Genomic DNA, 18,889 nt, shown 5'->3' on the forward strand with positions numbered 1-18,889 from the left:
ATAGCAGTCACCTATGTGTAATGGTATACAACATGTTTTGCAAATATATCTGGTTTCGCTGCACTTTCCTTATGAAACATATACTTTACATGTTCTCATTGGATTTTTCTTTATACCAGTGACTATTTTTTCTAAAACGTGGTCTTTTAGTTTCCCTGAAAGCCTAAAAGGTGAATCAATGTAAGGAGCTCTTTTAGAAATACCAGAAAAAGTGTTAGGTTCTGAGCCGTACTCATTTGAACCAGCAGCTATCCATTCCCTAGCTACTTCAGGTACAAATTTTTTGTATATTATTTTGTCTATTGTAATTACAGTAAATCTTGAATGCATTAAATAAAGTGCAACTGATCAGAAAGAATGCTACTTTTTTAAACCACTTTATACTTTTTCAAAAGATACTGCTGTTCACCAAATATTGGTCTGCTCGATTGACTCCTTTCATGTATTTGTTGCAGTCTAATATGCACACAGATTTAACTATATCTTCCATAGAATTTCTTTTTTGCTTTCCAGTTTTCATAGAGGTATCGTGGATAGTTGATATCATATTCACTAGTCTTTTATCCTTCCATGATATAAGGACAATGGGTCCTTTCCATAAAAACATCATTTTCTTTGACTTTTCTTTTAGTACCTTTGGCAAGACATGGTTTTCTCTTATGGTGCCACAGATTAATGTTTTCTTTTCTAATAACATTTCAGCTGTAGAAATGCTGTTGTGGTAATTATCTTGGTATACATGATGCCAAGAATCAAGATATGGCATATGGCTCTAAGACAGATGATATAGTTTCTTCCAGCCTTCTGCCTTCACTGGAATAAATCTCAAAGTTGCAAACATATTTACTCCTGCTTTCACAAAGCATTCTGGCTAAAATCCCATTTTTTGTTTTTTGGTATTTTGGGGGTTTTTCTTTGCTGGATTATATGTTCTGAAGCTGATACATCCTCTATATCAGTGGTCCCTAACCTTTTTTGGGCCACGGACCAGTTTAATGTCAGAAAATATTTTCACGGACCGGCCTTTAGAGTGGGACAGATAAATGTATCACGTGACCGAGACAAGTGTCAACAGTGAGTCTTAGACGGATATAACAGAGGAAATCTGGTCATTTTTAAAAAATAAAAAAAAACAAAAAAACAAAAACCATCATTCAGACTTAAATATAAATAAAACAGAAATAATGTAAGTTATTTATTCTTTCTCTACGGACCGGTTCCGGTCCGCAGCCCGGGGTCGAGGACTACTGACTGCTGTATATGGTATCATTGCTTCATCTAGAGATAACTCCTGCTTAGGTACATACAAAGACTGAAATTCTGGAAGAAAGTAATCCAAAAGAGGCTAATTTTATACAGTCTGTCTTCATTGGATATATTTTGTAAATTATCACAAAGATGGAAAATGTAAGAATTTGCTTGAATGATGCATGGTCTAATATCTGACTCATTACTGTCTTCTGATAGACTATCAATTTCTACATCACTACCATATATTTCAAAATCACTCGAATAATCAGCTCATTCTTCTCATAGCTTTAGGAAATACTAGAGCTTCGACCAAAGGGTCCATTGACCAGTAATCCCTCCAATGTGATTTTTTCGTATGTCCCATCAATATCAACAAACTGAGAAACTTCTTTTAGTAGATTTAGTACACTTTTAGTAGATTTTTTGTAAAATTGTTCCATTGGTGGTGGTATGAATTGGTGTGAGAAACAAATAAAAAAAATCATCACTGAAAAGTAATTCCATCACTCCCCTGATACTCTGTGGATCACTAAGGTTGGCAGTTATACCTGAAATATGTGAATAATCCTCCAAAGTTGGTGTAATATCATTTTCAATCCACTTTTCTTCAAAATCACTTTCACTATCAGATCTTATTACATCTCTTTTCTACATCACTACGATATATTTCAAAATCACTCGAACAATCAGATAAAATGTCTGCTTATAATTCAGTGAAAAGTTCTTCACCTTCACCATCTGTCATAGTTGAAACTTCGGTAAAACTAAAATTGCAGTAAAAACCTAAATATCAAGCAAAGTCACTTTTTTAATAATAAACTGAACATGCCTGACACAGAAAAAGATTTTACAATGTCCTTGATATGTATATTCAAACTGCAAGCAGTTAGAAGATGGTCCAAGTTTAGGCAGCTTGACACTGATTGGTTTTATTTACCGTACCACCTTCAATTTTGCAGTCTCATGCCTGGAGGAGTGGGAAGAAAAGGAGCCCACATGAGAATATAGAATGGTGTGCTGTTTTTCGAACTTCGACCCTCAGGGCGAAGAGTCACAAATACCATAATCCTATATTACCCTGAGTTTCAAGAACTGAAAGAGCTAATGCAGGTGCAATCACGAGTTAACTCGTGAGCAGTCAACAATGTGTTTAACATCTGGTCTTTAAACCTTTTACCTCAAGATTCTTACAGTTAAACAGAAATCTATGGCCAGGAGGGGAGAGGATGGAGAGGGAGATATAGAGACAAACATTATTTTGCAGGATCTTGCATCTTAACTACCAAATCTTATGTTACAAATTAATGCCTATTTTTTTTCTTGTGTTTAGAAATTTTGACCAATGATCTCAATAAGCACCCAACCACACCCTTCTCTAGAACAGGCAACGTGACCGAAGTCTGTGAAGTCACTCAAGTAAGACTGAAGACACACTTGTGTCAAAGCAGATATTTTAGAGTAATCACAACTCTGTGGGTTCTCCATTGTGTAAAACAAAACAAAACAACCAACCAAAAACCTTCTTCTGTAGCACCGGCAGTAACATTTCACATCGGTAATTTTAAATTCCTTCTCCCACCAGATAGGGAGAGAAGTGAACAGGAGAGACAACAATGGCTGCTGGGATCTGCCTTGGGGGACTGGGTACACAGCAGTGACGGTCTCCTAGATAAGAGAACACAGACAGAGAAGTAGGTTTGTAAAGGAAGATCATTTTTGGCTGTTAAGTGAAACACAGAAATGGAGATTTGGGGCTGAAGTTCAATATAAACCTCAACTGGCCAACTTCGCTTTGTGATATCCCAACTTATATTTTCAAGATAGCACACATTCAACAAACCAAAGAAAGTAACTACAGAAAATTCTTAAAGTTTACACTCTAAGAATATCACATTTTTTGAGACTGCTTTCATGGAGCAACTTGGAATCTATGGTTTTAGTAAACAAGGCACCCAATATAAAATAAAACTGTTAAGACATTTAACATTATATTGTCATTACAGTATATGTAGTAATTAAAGTCAAGGGTAAAAAACTGATTGCTTCAAGAAGATATGTATAATGAGAAAAAAATTTTTTTTAAACTTGGAGAATAGGAAGAGTTCAGTAGCATTTAAGTGAAGCCTGCAAAGGTGAGCAGTGGAAGCCGAGAACCCTGAGTACTATCAGGAGAGGCTGGTCCATTGCGCCCCACAAGGCTGCGGATCACTTCTGTCTTTCATTTCTGGTGCAGCAGGACCTACCCCAGTGTCTGGCTGGTAGGCACCCCATACATAATTCCCTAAACACAGTCAGATGTCAGGAGGGCAGGAAAACTACAAATGCCATTGGCTATGGCAACTCAGGGACTGGGGATGTGTGCCTGCAGATAGCAGGCAGGGACAGAAAAGTGAATAGCACAGGAGAAAGTGAAGATAGGAACTGAGGACGTCTCTTCCCGAACACTTGGCTGAGAAGAGAGATGTGGTGGTAGTTAGAGGGAGATGTACTGTAAGTATATTTGTGTATTGAAGGGTAAAAGCTAATGGAGTGGAAAGTTTTGAAGTTAGAGGAGACTGGAGAATGACAGAGCAAGGCCTCTGAGAAGGCAGAGGTGGATGCACCCAGAGCAGGGGGAGGTTGGCTTTGTGCTGATGTTTCAGCAAGGAGGGAGAAAGGACCTGTGTGGCCAGAGAGACATTTGTGGTGAAGGAGGAATTCCTTTTTGCTCTATTTCAAAAGGGCTCTAGTTAAAAAGCTATTCTGGGAAAGAGAGAATAATGTGTAAACTTCAGAAAAGTTCAAAATACCTGAGCAAAAACAAAAGAGCTCTACCATTATAAGTATGTTATAAAAGTATAAATAGAGGCCAATTATTTCTCAAAAATACTCCAAAATCCTAATTTGGAGCCAGTGGTCTGCAGATAAGAAACTGCATGTGCAAGGTAACAAACACTACACATAGCAAGAGCTACAAGCAGCTACATTTGTGGGAAAGTCTCAAAGATACTGCTTTTCTTGTGTCCTGGAGCTGAGCTAGAAATGAGGACAGTGAGAGCAAAGCACAGCTAGTCTCTGACCCCAACTGCTGTCATGAAATAAACACAAAGACCGGAAAATGAGGAGCTGCTCAGTGATAATACAGTTTGTCCGTAAAGTCATGGTGCACTTTTTTTTTTTCCCCAGAGACAGAGAGAGAGTCAGAGAGAGGGATAGACAGGGACAGACAGACAGGAACGTAGAGATGACAAGCATCAATCATTAGTTTTTATTGCAACACCTTAGTTATTCATTGATTGCTTTCTCATATGTGCCTTGACCACAGGTCTTCAGCAGACTGAGTAACCCCTTGCTTGAGCCAGCGACCTTGAGTCCAAGCTGGTGAGCTTTTGCTCAAACCAGATGAGTCCGCACTCAAGCTGGTGACCTCGGGGTCTCGAACCTGGGTCCTCGGCATCCCAGTCCAACGCTCTATCCACTGCGCCACCACCTGGTCAGGCATGGTGCACTTTTGACCGGTCACAGGAAAGCAACAAAAGATGATAGAAATGTGAAATCTGTACCAAATAAAAGAAAAACTCTCCCAGTTTCATACCTATTCAGTGTAGTTCGATGTGGGCTTACAAACAGATTTTTTAGGGCTCCTTAGGTAGCTATCCCGTATAGCCTCTACAGACTCATCACTGACTGATGGCCTACCAGATGGGGTTTCTCCACAAAACTGCCTGTTTCTTTCAACTGCTTATTCCACCAAGTAATGTTATTCCTATGTGGTGGCGCTTCGTTATAAATGCGCCGATATTCACATTGCACTTTGTTCACAAATTCGAATTTGGCGAGCCACAGAACACACTGAACTTTCCTCTGTACTGTCCACATCTCGAATGGCATGGCCAGGGGCTGCTCCGCTGTATACACAGTGTTACATCATCATCTGCGCATGCACACATGCTGCCACATCATCCTACAGAAACTGGGAGGGTTTTCCTTTTATTTGGTGCAGATTTCACATTTCTATCGTCTTTTGTTGCTTTCCTGTGACAGGTCAAAAGTGCACCATGACTTTACGGACACACTGTAGAACTATCAATGGGGGTTCAGCTGACAATCACACCGTTATTTTTCTCATGCTTTCTGACTGAAGATTTAATTTTGTCAGTGCAGGATTAGCAACCAGGCCACAAAGGTGAAGAGAGGTAATAATAAAACAGCATATTAATTCTTTATTCTCACCCAAGGCAGAAGTAAAACTAAACAACTAGCAGCTTCCTGGAAACTGAATTTCTGTTATCCACATATCAAAGATGAAATACCCCAATTACACAAACTTGTGCCAGTGAATACGCCATGTAAACAGGGTGAACACAGACCACAGAGTGCACCTTCACCATCGGCCCTGGGAGTGGGTGCTAATTAGCACTATTTGTAGACCCTAGGAAACATTTATGTCTGAAATTACAACTTTTACCAATGTTAATAAACGCTATATTGGCAATATGTAAAATACAAGGTGTTGAAAAGAACATCATCATCCATGTCAGACATGTCCCTTTTCTCCCCTAATTGCAGAAAGACACATTGTTTTGCTAAGAAATTGATACAGAAACCTACCTAAAAAAGTGGGTTGTGTCTCTTTGCTCTCTCCATTGAGATCATTGCTGAATTCTGAGATCTTATTCACTTCATGGTGGTAATCTGGGATGAGAAAACAACCAAACAGTAGAATTCGGATGATTTCCCAGATATGAATAAGCTATAAAGACTGGAATAGCATTCTGCATAGTATGAATAATCTCTACTATAATTTATAAAAGTATTTTCAATCAAAGAATTTGTTGTTACTAATAATCCCTAAAACTTTGCTTCCTCTTAAGTACACAAACTTGAAATATTATTGTGACTTAAGAAATCAGGTTTGTTCAACCATGTGGCTCTCACAGTAAATTTGGACCACAGATGCCAATTACTAGGCTTCTCTTCTTTCAAGTAACAAAAATGTTTATAAGGAAAAATAAACCTTGCACAATCATAGGCCAGGGGAGGATTCCAAATTTATCTCCTGAACCCTTTTTTATGAGCACAGGAATAACAGTATGCTCTAGAGCAGTGCTGGTCAACCTGGTCCCACTGCCCACTAGTGGGCGTTCCAGCTTTTATGGTGGGCTGTAGCGGAGCAACCAAAGTATAAATAAAAAGATAGTAAGTTGTTTTATAAAGATTTATTCTGCCAAACTTAGCGAAAAGTTGACATAAAGTACTTGGTAAGTAATTATTATTACATGCTTTAACTTGCTGTAACTCTGCTTTATAAATTTTATAAAGTTACTTCCCTACTTTATAAATCACCATTACTGTGGAACTGGTGGGTGTTTAGAAAATTTTACTACTAATAGAGATACGAAAGTGGGTGGTACGTGTAAGATCAGTGGATAATGGGGAAAGGTCACGTGGGGAAATCAGGCCTGTGAACTTTGGCTAGGAGCGCCCACAACCAAGCATGCCAAGAAAATTCCCAGGAGTCCTTGGGAAAAAAAGCGACTGACTATCAGTCGGTGAGATTTCACTACATCATATTAGCCCGACTTCCCTAGAGGACCCCTTTAAATTTGCCCACGCGGTTTCTCCATGCACAATTTTCCTGACCTCCATCTTCTGAGCCAGTGAATCTCGTCCAAGAAACACTCTGTACTAAATAAAGCCTTTACTATTCCACACTTGGTGGCTACGCCCCTTCCTTCCTTCTCGGCAGGGAAAAATACCTTACAGTAGGTATAAAAAGGTTGACTACCCCTGATATAGACTATACACACGCAGTCAGAGGTGGATTTAATGGCGGGCACACTGGGTGCATGCCCTGGGCCCCGACTTCTGAAGGGCCCAGCAAAACCCCAATTACTACGCTACATACTACACTGCACAGGCCATGCACAGTTGCACCTGGGGCCTCAACCAGCCTTAATCCGCCTGTGCACGTGGCACTGCCACACACTCATGTACCAATCAGGCAAAGTGCTTGCAGTCGGCAAACCAGAGAACAAGCCAAACACAGCTGCACCACAGGAACACTGAACAAAAACATGCAAAAGAATATACTTGGACCACTATCTTACACCACACACAAATGTATCTGAACATGTATTCAAGATCCGAACATAAGCTTAGAAACCATTAAATTCCTAGAAAAACATACAGGCTATAAGTTTCTAGGCATAGGTCTTGTTGATGATTATTTTTGGATCTCATACTAAAAATGCAAAGGCAAGGAAAGCAAATATAAACAAGTGGGACTACATCAAATAAAATGCTTCTGCACAACAAAGGAAATAATCAACAAAACGAAAAGCCAACCTGCTAAAAGTCAGAAAAAATTTGCAAATCATATCTATGCCTCAGGGGTAATCTACACACTATATAAAGAACTCATACAACACAATAGCAAAGCCTCGCCAAACTACCCAATAACAAAATGGGTTGAGATGGCAAACAGCTACATGAAAAAGTACTTAACACCACTAATTATCAGGGAAATAGAAATCAAAACCGCAAAGAGGAATCAGCTCACACCTGTCATAAGGGGTATTATCAAAAAGAAAGAACAGTGTTGGCAAAGGTGAGGAGGAAAGGGAATGGGCAGTGTTATCGGGAATGTAAGCTGGTGCAGCCACTATGGGAAACATTATTGTTTCCTCAAAATTAAAAATAAAACTGCCACATGATCCAGTAATTCCACTTCAAGGTATTGATCTAAGTAGAACAAAAACACTAATTCACCAAGATCTATGCACACCATGTTCACTTAAGTGTTATTTACAATAGCCAAGTTATCAAAACAACCTAAGTGTCCATCAATGCATTAATGAATAAAGAAAATGTGGTATATATACACACATCAGAATATTATTCAGCCATAAAAAGAAAAAAAAAACCCTGCGATTTGTCACTACATGGATAAACCTTGCTGGCATTATGTTAAGTGAAATTAAGTCAGAGAAAGAAATACCATATGATCTCACCTGTAAGATAAATAAGTCATGGGAATATAGTTAATAATATTGTATTGCAAATTTGAAAGCTACTAAGAGACTAGAACTTGAAAATTCTCTTTGTAACTATGTATGGTGATGACAGTTAAGTAGACTTACTGCAGAGATCACTTCACAGTGTATACAAATATCAAATCATTATGTTGGACAACTGAAACTAATATACATATAATTGGTTAACCATACTTCAATAAAAACAAAAATACAAGAAAATATTCTAATCCTGTAATGGGTTGTGTAAATAAATCACTTTGAACTGAAGCATATAGGCTCACAGACAAGTGTTAAAAATAGCTATAGCTACATTATTTTAATGGATACACAATATGTAGAGATATACATTAGGATGTTAGAATAAACTATGGCGACAGGAAAACAGGTAGAACTTTCTGACAAATTGAAGTTATCAGCTTATTAAAGTTGATAATTATAACTATAACATATAATAAAAGCCACATGGTTAACCTCAGAGTCATAGTATTTAATAGGTACAACAAATAAAGAAAATGAATCAAAGCATAATACTATTAAAAAAATCAAGTCACAAAGATAGTAAAGAAACTTCAGAAGAAAGAAACTTCAGAACTACAAATCAACCACAAAGCAACTAACAAAAGGCTATAGTAAGTCTTTACCTACCTAAATGTACAGGGTTTCAGTTCTCCAGATAAAATATGCTGTGGTTGAATGGATAAAAAACAAAACTCAACTATATGCTGCCTAAAGGACATTCATGAGCTGAATGTCAAGGGAATGAAAAGGGTATTCCATGTAAATGTGAACCAAGAGTGCAGCTATAATTACATCGGGCAAAAGAGACCAGAAGTAAAAAACTGTTAAAACAAAACAAAAAAATACTGTCATTACATAATGATAAAAGGATCAATTTATCAGGCAGATGTAATAATTATAAACATACATGCTCCATATATTGGACAACCTAAATATATTAAACAATTATTATTAGATATAAAGGGAGAAATAGACAACGATTCAATGCTAGGGGAATTCAATACCTCTCTTTTAACAATGAATACACCGTAGATCATCTAGATGGAAAATCCATAAGGAATAAAATACCTTAATAACACTTTGGACCAAATGGACCCAAAAGACATATACAGACCATTGCATCCAACAGCAGCAGAAGACATATTCTTCTCAAGTACACACAGAACATTCTCCAGGTCTGATCTCAGGACAGGTCACAAAATGTGTCAACTAATTTAAGAAGATTGTCATTCAAGTATCTTTTCTGATCACAACAATATGAAACTAGAAATCAGTAACAGAAGGAAAGCTAAAAATTTATATATAAAGATTAAACAACATACCACTCATGAACAACCAATTGGTCAAAAATTAATCAAAAGGAAAATCAAGATGTTGGGCAGACAAAATATATTATGCTCACTTTGTTAAAGATGGCGCTGCCCACATGGAAGCCCGCCACCCAGGTGATTGCTTGAAATGGGCGTGATTATATTAATATGTGTTCGGGAGGGCTTTCGCGCCAAAAGGTTTTAAAAGGAAGAGAGATCACGTTGTTCCAGGAGAAGAGTGATTACATTCTATGAGAAGCCCATGCTGTAGGAAAGCAGAGAAAGGCCACATGGAAGAGAGGAGAAGCAGCCAAGATGGCAGAGTGCTGAAGGAGAAGCCTGTTTGTGCAGTTTGTGTAGAGAGAAGGAGATGGGGAACAGAGGTGAATAAGGCTGGTGAGCTAGGAACGTTTGATTCTAGGAAAATCAGATAAGTCAGTCGTTTTGTGAGCACTGGGTTTTGGAGCCAAGTGTGTTTTTACTTGCCCACCAGGTGCAAGCTAGAATTAAAGGTAATGGCCCACCAGTTTTTGGCTCCGTTGTTTCATTACCATCTGTCCGAATCAAATGCAAACCTGCATGGGCCAGGCGGCTGTGATGGTGGCTGTGACTACTGGCTTTACACAAGAAATACCTTGAAACAAACTAAAATGGAAATATGACATATCAAAACCTATAGGATGCATCAAATACAGTTTAAAAAGATGTTTATAATAATAAATGTCTGCATTAAGAAACAAGGAAGACCTCAAACCACATCAGTATATACCTCAAGGAACTAGAAAAAGGATAAATAAAGCCCAGGGTGAGCAGAAAGGAAATAAAGATTAGAACAAAAATAAATGAAATAGTATTGCAGGAATCAAAGGAGGACAAAAACGCCCAGACAACTTGCTAAAGGAAGTAGGATTGATTTAGCTGGCAGAGCAGCGTGACATCCTAAAGAGGCAAGCCAAACACGTGCTTTCTGAAGTTAGATCTCATATATCCTTTGCAGATCACAGGTTTACACACAAGGGGCTCCTGATCCCTTTGTTTAGAGGTACATGTCAATCAAACAATTTCAGGATGGGAGGAGGTTTAGGTGAGGTCAGATATTAAGTGTTGGAGTTTACAAATTAAGGTCTTAAAAACTTCTAAGGAAAAAAGAGAGGAAGGGATTTTTCAATAAATTTAATCTTCCTTTCTGTGTAGCAAGTAGCCTCATGCACCCTTTCAGAGAACTATAGGAAGCAGTTAACCACTGCTGGCTCCCTTCCCCCTGCAGTCCTCCTCAGTTGGGGGGGGGGGGGGGGCGATTTCTTTGTTTGCAGACCTAGAGGATTTTCATGTCTTAGGGAGGGGAAGGGGAGAGGTAGCCGTAGGGCCCATCTTGATAATCCTATCACTCATTCTTCTTACTGGAGCTGCAGTTCATTTAAAGCAGGGGTCCCCAAACTTTTTACACAGGGGGCCAGTTCACTGTCCCTCAGACCGTTGGAGGGCCGGACTATAAACTATGAACAAATCCCTATGCACACTGCACATATCTTATTTTAAAGTAAAAAAACAAAACAGGAACAAATACAATATTTAAAATAAAGAACAAGTAAATTTAAATCAACAAACTGACCAATATTTTAATGGGAACTATGCTCCTCTCACTGACCAACAATGAAAGAGGTGCCCCTTCTGGAAGTGCGGCGGGGGCCAGATAAATGGCCTCAGGGGGCTGCATGCAGCCCGTGGGCCATAGTTTGGGGACCCCTGATTTAAAGGATAACAAGCAAGGTCCACACCCTGGTGTGTTATTTTTCAAACTTTTCTGTTTGCCCTTGTTCCCTCAGTCTGTTGTAAAGTACCCGTACCTCAATTCTGTGGGTTTACGTAGAGACACCAAGTCCAGATGAATCTTAAGGAGTTTTATTAAAGGAGATTTATTAAATATGCCGGCCGCATATGACTAACACGGGGCATTTGCAGACCCAAATTGTGTGTGTCTGGCACAGCCCTTGCGGCAGGTTATATACCTTTGTTCTCACACACACACAGGCTGGCAGGAAAAGGAGGAGGGGGATGGGACACAATTCATTAGCAAGCGTACAACATTTGTCTATAGGATTTATAAAAACATTTCTATATATCAAAACTTACAAGGTAACACAATAGCAAAAATATTATTGCACATATTAAAAGATATTCCTAAATTTTCTAGTGTTCATTTGCCATTCCTTTGTTTAGAGATATATACATTAACTACATGCTTTCAGGAGGGGAGGGGTAGTTTCCATGGCACTAGGGGATAAATGCCTGCAAATGGCTCATCAAATAAGAAAAGGTTTTTTTCAATCTCTCTCTTCCTGCACCTGGCTAACTATTTACCTGCTTCCTTACAGGTTTGAGGGAAAGAAGGGAATCTAAATCTCTTTCCCCTCTTCAATTACAATACAATGCTATTGGCCACTCTGACTTGGTGCAAATCACATAAGCATAAAATCATACTACAAAATTTCTCTTCACGCCTAGCCCAAATTAACAAAATGCTCTTTAAGCTTCCTAGTAGAAGGGAGCCTCCTACACAGTACATTTCTGCAAGCCAGGAAACTTTCACATTTCTTTCCCTAAAATATTAATACTAATTTTGTAGCTTTTTGGTAACTTACTACAATTCAAGAACACTGAGGTCACAGGCTAGAGTGTAAGACCCCAGACATTTCAGGTCACTCTCTCCTCTGCATTCTTCTGGTTTCTCTCCCTTCATCAGAGACCAGAAAAATAGAAAATTTAAAGAAAGTAAAACTAGATTCTCTGAAAATATCTTTTTAGAAATTGACATTTAGCTAAACTCACCAAGAGAAGTGAGGACTGCCATGGAGAAAACATTCGACATGAAGAGGAGACATTACTGCTGATACCACAGAAATACAAAGGCTCATGAGCAACTACCATGAACAATTATATACTGTTGGGCAGATAAAATATATTATGCTCACTTTGTTAAAGATGGCGCTGCCCACGTGGAAGCCCGTCACCCAGGTGATATTAATGTGTGTTGGGGCGGGCTGTGGGCAGGCAGGATCCTTGTAGCCTGGGGCTTGGTTTTAGGACTAAGCCTTTCCCACTCTTTTTAATGTGAGGTGGTGCAATCCTATCATGCCTCAGATAAGTGACTCTGTATTAGAGACTTCCCTATTTTGTATATTGGATTAAAGATTTTGATTTCTGTACTATAAAGTGGGGCAGACTGGGAGCTTGCTCTCTCAGTTCCTGAGATTAGCATTAGAAAGAAGAGCAGAGAAAGGCCATGTGGAGGAGGCCAGGAGAAGCAGCCAAGATGGTGGAGTATTGAAAGAGAAACAGTTTGTGCAGAGTTTGTGCAGGGAGAAGGAAGGCGATGGGGAACACAGGTGAATAAGTCTGGTGAGCTAGAAACCTTTGATTCTTGGAAACTCGGATAAGTCAGTAGCTTTGTGAGCACTGAATGAGTAGGTTTCGGAGCCCAGTGTGTGTTTTTACTTGCCTGCTGGTGCAAGCTAGGATTAAAAATGATGGCCCACCAGTTCGTGGCTCTGTTGTTTCATTAATGTCTGTCCGAATCCAATGCGAACCTGCATGGGTTAGGCTGCTGTGATGGTGGCCGTGGATATTGGCTTTACATATACCAACAACTTAGCCAAACTAGAGGATAAATTTTTAATACTACGCCACTCACAAAGTAATGAAACAATAGGAAATCTGGACAGATTACTAGTAAAAGGCTGATCAGTCGTCAATAATCTCCCAACACTGAGAACACTAGGACTCAAGTCCTCGCCTGCTGCCTGCCACCCGCCCCCTCTGCTCACTGGTATGCCATCCCTTCCTCTCGTAGCACTCAGGTGCAGGTGGCAGGGCTGTGATGATCGAGGAGGCTCATAGTGGTGGCTCCTGTCACCCAGCAGACAGATCACTGGGACCCAGGTCCCTTTCTAGAATCGGCAGCAGGGAGGCCAAGGAAGGGGAAGAACAGCCCCCAACCAGCTCCTGGGGCGGGCAAGGTGCTTTCCCAGGAGAAGCATGTTGTAGTAATATAATGTTATAGTAGTTAAATATATAGAAATGTAAAAAAAAATATGAATGATATATAAAAATAATTAAAATAATATTAAAAGTAATTATCAAAATTAAAGTTATGCCATTTGGATAGGAATTAATATAGTTGGTGCAGATGTGATAAACAGACTTGACTTTCAAGCAGGGCCCAGTTAGTGTGTGTGTGAAGTTATACATAGATAAGAAGTGGTTTGGTGTCATAACTTTGTAAGTTAACATAATAAGAACATCTTAAAAAGTGGTTTGATGTAAACATTTCAGTAGATTAACATAAAAGGGGGTTCCCTGCGAGGAACTCCCAAAAGGTGGTTTGAGGTGATAATCCTGTAGATTGACACCTATTAGAAGGTTGGCCAGCCTGACCTGTGGTGGCGCAGTGGATAAAGCGTCGACCTGGAAATGCTGAGGTTGCCGGTTCGAAACCCTGGGCTTGCCTGGTCAAGGCACATATGGGAGTTGATACTTCCAGCTCCTCCCCCTGTCTCTCTCTCCTCTCTCTCTCTCTCTCTCTCTCTCTCTCTCTCTCTCTCTCTCTCTCGCTCTCGCTCTCCCTCTCTCTCTCCTCTCTAAAATGAATAAAAAAATAAATAAAAAATAAAAAAAAAATAAAAAAGTAGGTTGGCCAGAAAAGGTTCTAAAGCTAAGGGCTCCCCCTGCTGCAGTAGTCACCCAGACTCCAACGTTGATGTGGACTATCTCCACATAGCTCTGAACTCTGACCAAAGACAGCCAAGAGGAGCACGATGACGGCCCCCTTAGGCTGTACCCAGGCACGCCAAAAGGATTTGTGAGTAATAAACTGCCTGTGTGATTACTGCTACTCTGTGTCGGTCGTGTTTTTCCTCCGGTGGCAGTGGGTCTCGGCACTAAGTAGAATCCTCATAGCCGCCCCAAGAGTAGTCTCCAAGAGGTTGCCAGCCCTGCTGATAAGCAGGAGTGTCCCACTGCACAGAGAAGTCGAATCAGGGACACCTGATCCGCGTAGAGCTTGGGCTATAGTGGAACAAAGCACCTGTCAGGGGCACAGCCCGGGTCCCCTCTACACGACCTGACCTGCTCCTTCCAGGGTCCTGGGAAAACCTGGCCAGGTTCACTTTCCATAGGGGGGCAGGAAGGGGACCAGAGCCGAGACATGGGTGCCAGAGGCGGCCTGGGCGCAGGTCTGACGGTGATGGCTCTGGGACGCGCCGAGCGGGCGGCAAGGAGATGCGAAAGGGACCGGCAGGGACTGCACCACGGGAGGAGGGGCGCCGGAGGGGACGGCGCTGCCCGGACCAGCGGCCACTTGGGGGCAGAGCATGGCCTCGGCCATCCTGGGCACCAGTGCCCTACCCCCCACCAACCTGGCCCCGCTGCCGGGAGTGGGGAGGCCGCGGCGCCCCCACGTGCCGCCCCCGCCCCCACCGCCCAGCGGACCGGAAGGCGGAAACCCGCCGGTCTGAGCTGGCGGCTCCCAGCGGTCCCCCCAGCAGCAGCTGTACTCACCGTCCGCCCCTCACCGGGCTCAGGCAGGGGTTTTTGGCAGTTCAGCGCCGCTGGCCCCGCGCCGCGTCCGCACTCTCTGCCTGCTGGCCTGGCTCCGGGGCCGGGACTCACAAGCAGGTGGCCAAGCTGCGGACTCAGTTGTGGGCACCGGGAGGGAGCGCGAAGGGGGAGGGGCACGCGCAGGCGCACTCCAGCAGGACTAGTGGTTGGAGAAGGGAGGGGACAAGTGGACAAGTTCAGGCCTAGAGTCCCACGTCTAGGGGAGCGGGGTTTCTCTAGGAATACAATCTGGAGGGGCGTGAGTGGGTAGTCCTTAAAGTATCCAGAAATGCCCGAGGATATTTCTGGGAATTCCCTACAAAACCCCCCTGGGAGCCTTTCCTCTTCTGCAGGACACAATGCTCCTTCCAGGCCTCAAAGCAAGCCCTTTGATCACTCTTCTGTTAAAGCCTCAGGGCACTACCTGGGGATGGGAAGGGAGACAGGGTCCCAGAAGACGCCCAAGGTGCCCTGAATGTGCCTTGTCCTCCAGTGCCAGTGACATGAGCTGGAGCATCCAGGACTTGTTGCAGGGGTTTGATTCAAACCTTATTAATTGTACTTAATGCTATTTGAACTTGTTAAATTAAATTATTCAAAAGATTTTTAATCCTGGCTAACTTTTGTTGAAATTCTATATCTACATCATCTTAATTACCAGCTATATCCCTCTCTATAGATCCCTAATTTCCTTCAAATTGAATAAAATGGGAACAGTGGAGCCCAAGGCAGCCCAGTCAGTTTGCACACCTCCTCCTAGGGGGCCAGTGAGGGGAACCCCATGCCAGCCTCGCTGCAACACTGGCCTCTCAACCAAAACAGGACACCAGCGAACCTGGCCTGGTAAAGGGGGAGAAAAAAGGGGCTGGGAGCTCATCTTCCAGCCTGGCCCCCCCTCCCATGACAAACACGTATCTTTCTCACACACATCACCCTGGATGTTTTAAAGTACTGAATCCATGGGTTACATAAAGACACCAAATCCAAATAAAATTTTGAGTTTATTAATTAGCCGGCAAGCTACATGGGGCATGGTTCCAAATCATGTAGCAAGTCCCTACCATTCTATGGTTGATTTTTTTTTTCTTTTTCTTTTTTTTTTTTTGAAGCTGGAAACAGGGAGAGACAGTCAAACAGACTCCCGCATGCGCCCGACCGGGATCCACCCGGCACGCCCACCAGGGGCGACGCTCTGCCCACCAGGGGGCGATGCTCTGCCCATCCTGGGCGTCGCCATGTTGCGACCAGAGCCACTCTAGCGCTTGAGGCAGAGGCCACAGAGCCATCCCCAGCGCCCAGGCCATCTTTGCTCCAATGGAGCCTTGGCTGCGGGAGGGGAAGAGAGAGACAGAGAGGAAAGTGCGGCGGAGGGGTGGAGAAGCAAATGGGCGCTTCTCCTGTGTGCCCTGGCCGGGAATCGAACCCAGGTCCTCCGCATGCTAGGCCGACGCTCTACCGCTGAGCCAACCGGCCAGGGCCTTCTGTGGCTGATTTTATAGACCAAATCACATACCAGTTGGGGTGGGTAAGGAGGGAGAGCATGGTATAGTAGTCAGTTACTTACAAGCTTACAACATCTATCTAGAGCAGGGGTCCCCAAACTAGGGCCCGTGGGCCACATGCGGCCCCCTGAGGCCATTTATCCGGCCCCCGCCCCACTTCCGGAAGGGGCACCTCTTTCATTGGTGGTCAGTGAGAGGCGCATAGTTCCCATTGAAATACTGGTCAGTTTGTTGATTTAAATTTACTTGTTCTTTATTTTAAATATTGTATTTGTTCCCATTTTGGTTTTTTACTTTAAAATAAGATATGTGCAGTGTGCATAGGGATTTGTTCATAATTCTTTTTTATAGTCCGGCCCTCCAACGGTCTGAGGGACAATGAACTGGCCCCCTGTGTAAAAAGTTTGGGGACCCCTGATCTAGAGGATCTATTAAAAGGAAAAAGCATTCTTACACATCAAGACCACAAGATAACACAGTAGTGATCATTGTTTTACATTCTCAGCAAAGACATTCCCAAATCTTCTAGTGTCTACCACCCATCCTTGTTGCCACAATGAAATGGTTAGCTTAGGATAAGGAGAGAAGCTAAATGAAACTACCTTTGCTAAAAGTGTTGGGGCTAGCTTATTATTCCTAATAAGCTAGTCCCCACTTCCTTAGTTTACAAGTTTTTATACATATAAAGGATTTCAAAAGGAATGATTATTTTTTTGTTTGTTGTTTTGTTTTGTTTTGTTTTGTTTTACAGGGACAGAGAGAGAGTCAGAGAGAGGGATAGACAGGGACAGATAGACAGGAATGGAGAGATGAGAAGCATCAATCATTAGTTTTTTGTTGCGCATTGTGACACCTTAGTTGTGCCTTGACCGCGGGCCTTCAGCAGACCGAGTAACCCCTTGCTCGAGCCAGTGACCTTGGGTCCAAGCTGGTGAGTTTTGCTCAAACCAGATGAGCCCATGCTCTAGCTGGCGACCTCGGGGTCTCGAACCTGGGTCCTCGGCATCCCAGTCCGATGCTATATCCACTGCGCCACCGCCTGGTCAGGCAAAAAGGAATAATTATTAAAAAGCATATAAAAACCTACAGAATGCAGGTTTTTCAACCAAGGGGAGTGGGCTCATGATCCCTTTGTCTAGAGCAGCGGTTCTCAACCTGTGGGTCGCGACCCTAGCGGGGTCACCTAAAGCCATCAGAAAATATATAATGCATATCAGGTATTTACATTCTGAATCATAACTGTAGCAAAATTACAGTTATGAAGTAGCCACCAAAATTATTTTTTGGTTTGGGGTCACCACAACATGAGGAACTGTATTGCGGGGTCACGGCATTAGAAAGGTTGAGAACCACTGGTCTAGAGGTATATGTCACTCTCAGGACTCCAGGAGGGCAGGAATTGTTAGAATCAGTGTAGGAATTTTTAATTAAGATATGTATACATTGTCTCCTAAAGGCTCTTAAGGATGGGGAAGAGGAAGTTTTCAGATAACTTTTATTATCTTTGCTGTCTAGCAAGTGGCCTTAGTCCTTCCAAAGAACTACAGTTAAACTAAGATTGGTTACTAACTTTTGCCCTTTTAATCTCTTTCTCTGGGTTTTTTTTTCTTTTCAGAAAGGAGGGGTAAGGGGGCCTGACTCTTCCTTTTAAAATACTAATGTTAACAATTTTTGCAATTCTATGGCACCTTATCATATGGACACACACAAGACACATGAAATGCTACATCAGGCAGAGTGGGCAGTCCCCACCACACCCCAGGGGCAAGGCAGCAGCTGTCCAGTGGATGCCATCACCAGACCCAGGGAATGTGTTGTCTAGAACCCTGGGATCTGTCACCTCTGTGGAGAATAGGTATCAAGGGCAGGTCCAGTCAGGGTTGTGGCTGAACACAGTCTCTTGGGGCCCATCTTTCCTCATACAGAGGCCCTGGGGCTGTGCTCTGAAGAGGTCAGGAGGGCACCCTGGCTGTGCTGAATATCTACCTCCTCCTGGTTCATAACAGAGCCAGAAACATAAAGCTTTTGATAGGTATTAACAGATAGGTGGAGCAGAGACAGTCCCTGTCCCACATGGCCCTACCCCAGTCTACGCAAGTGGACCCTGGTCTCACCTGGTCCTCACTCTTTCCCTTGCCTACCAGGCCCAGGTTAAGGCGGTGGATTTCCCAGCAGCTGAGCCCTAGCCCAGGCCTGA

The 18,889-nt window shown here is 42.4% G+C and overlaps 1 long non-coding RNA gene across 3 annotated transcripts in view; it reads right to left on the reverse strand.

Moving 5' to 3' along the window:
* The window catches only part of LOC136398934 (uncharacterized), a 54,581-nt gene extending 39,278 nt beyond the window's left edge, over nucleotides 1–15,303 (reverse strand). For all 3 annotated transcript variants that reach the window (XR_010750070.1, XR_010750069.1, XR_010750071.1), the window contains exons 1-2: nucleotides 15,152–15,303; nucleotides 5,842–5,925 (exon numbers count right to left, since the gene is read on the reverse strand). This is a non-coding gene — a long non-coding RNA (uncharacterized lncRNA). The remainder of the gene's footprint in view (nucleotides 1–5,841; nucleotides 5,926–15,151) is intronic.
* Between the last annotated feature and the right edge of the window lie 3,586 nt (nucleotides 15,304–18,889).

This window comes from Saccopteryx leptura, chromosome 3 (assembly GCF_036850995.1).
Source record: "Saccopteryx leptura isolate mSacLep1 chromosome 3, mSacLep1_pri_phased_curated, whole genome shotgun sequence".
Lineage (NCBI taxonomy): Eukaryota > Metazoa > Chordata > Mammalia > Chiroptera > Emballonuridae > Saccopteryx > Saccopteryx leptura.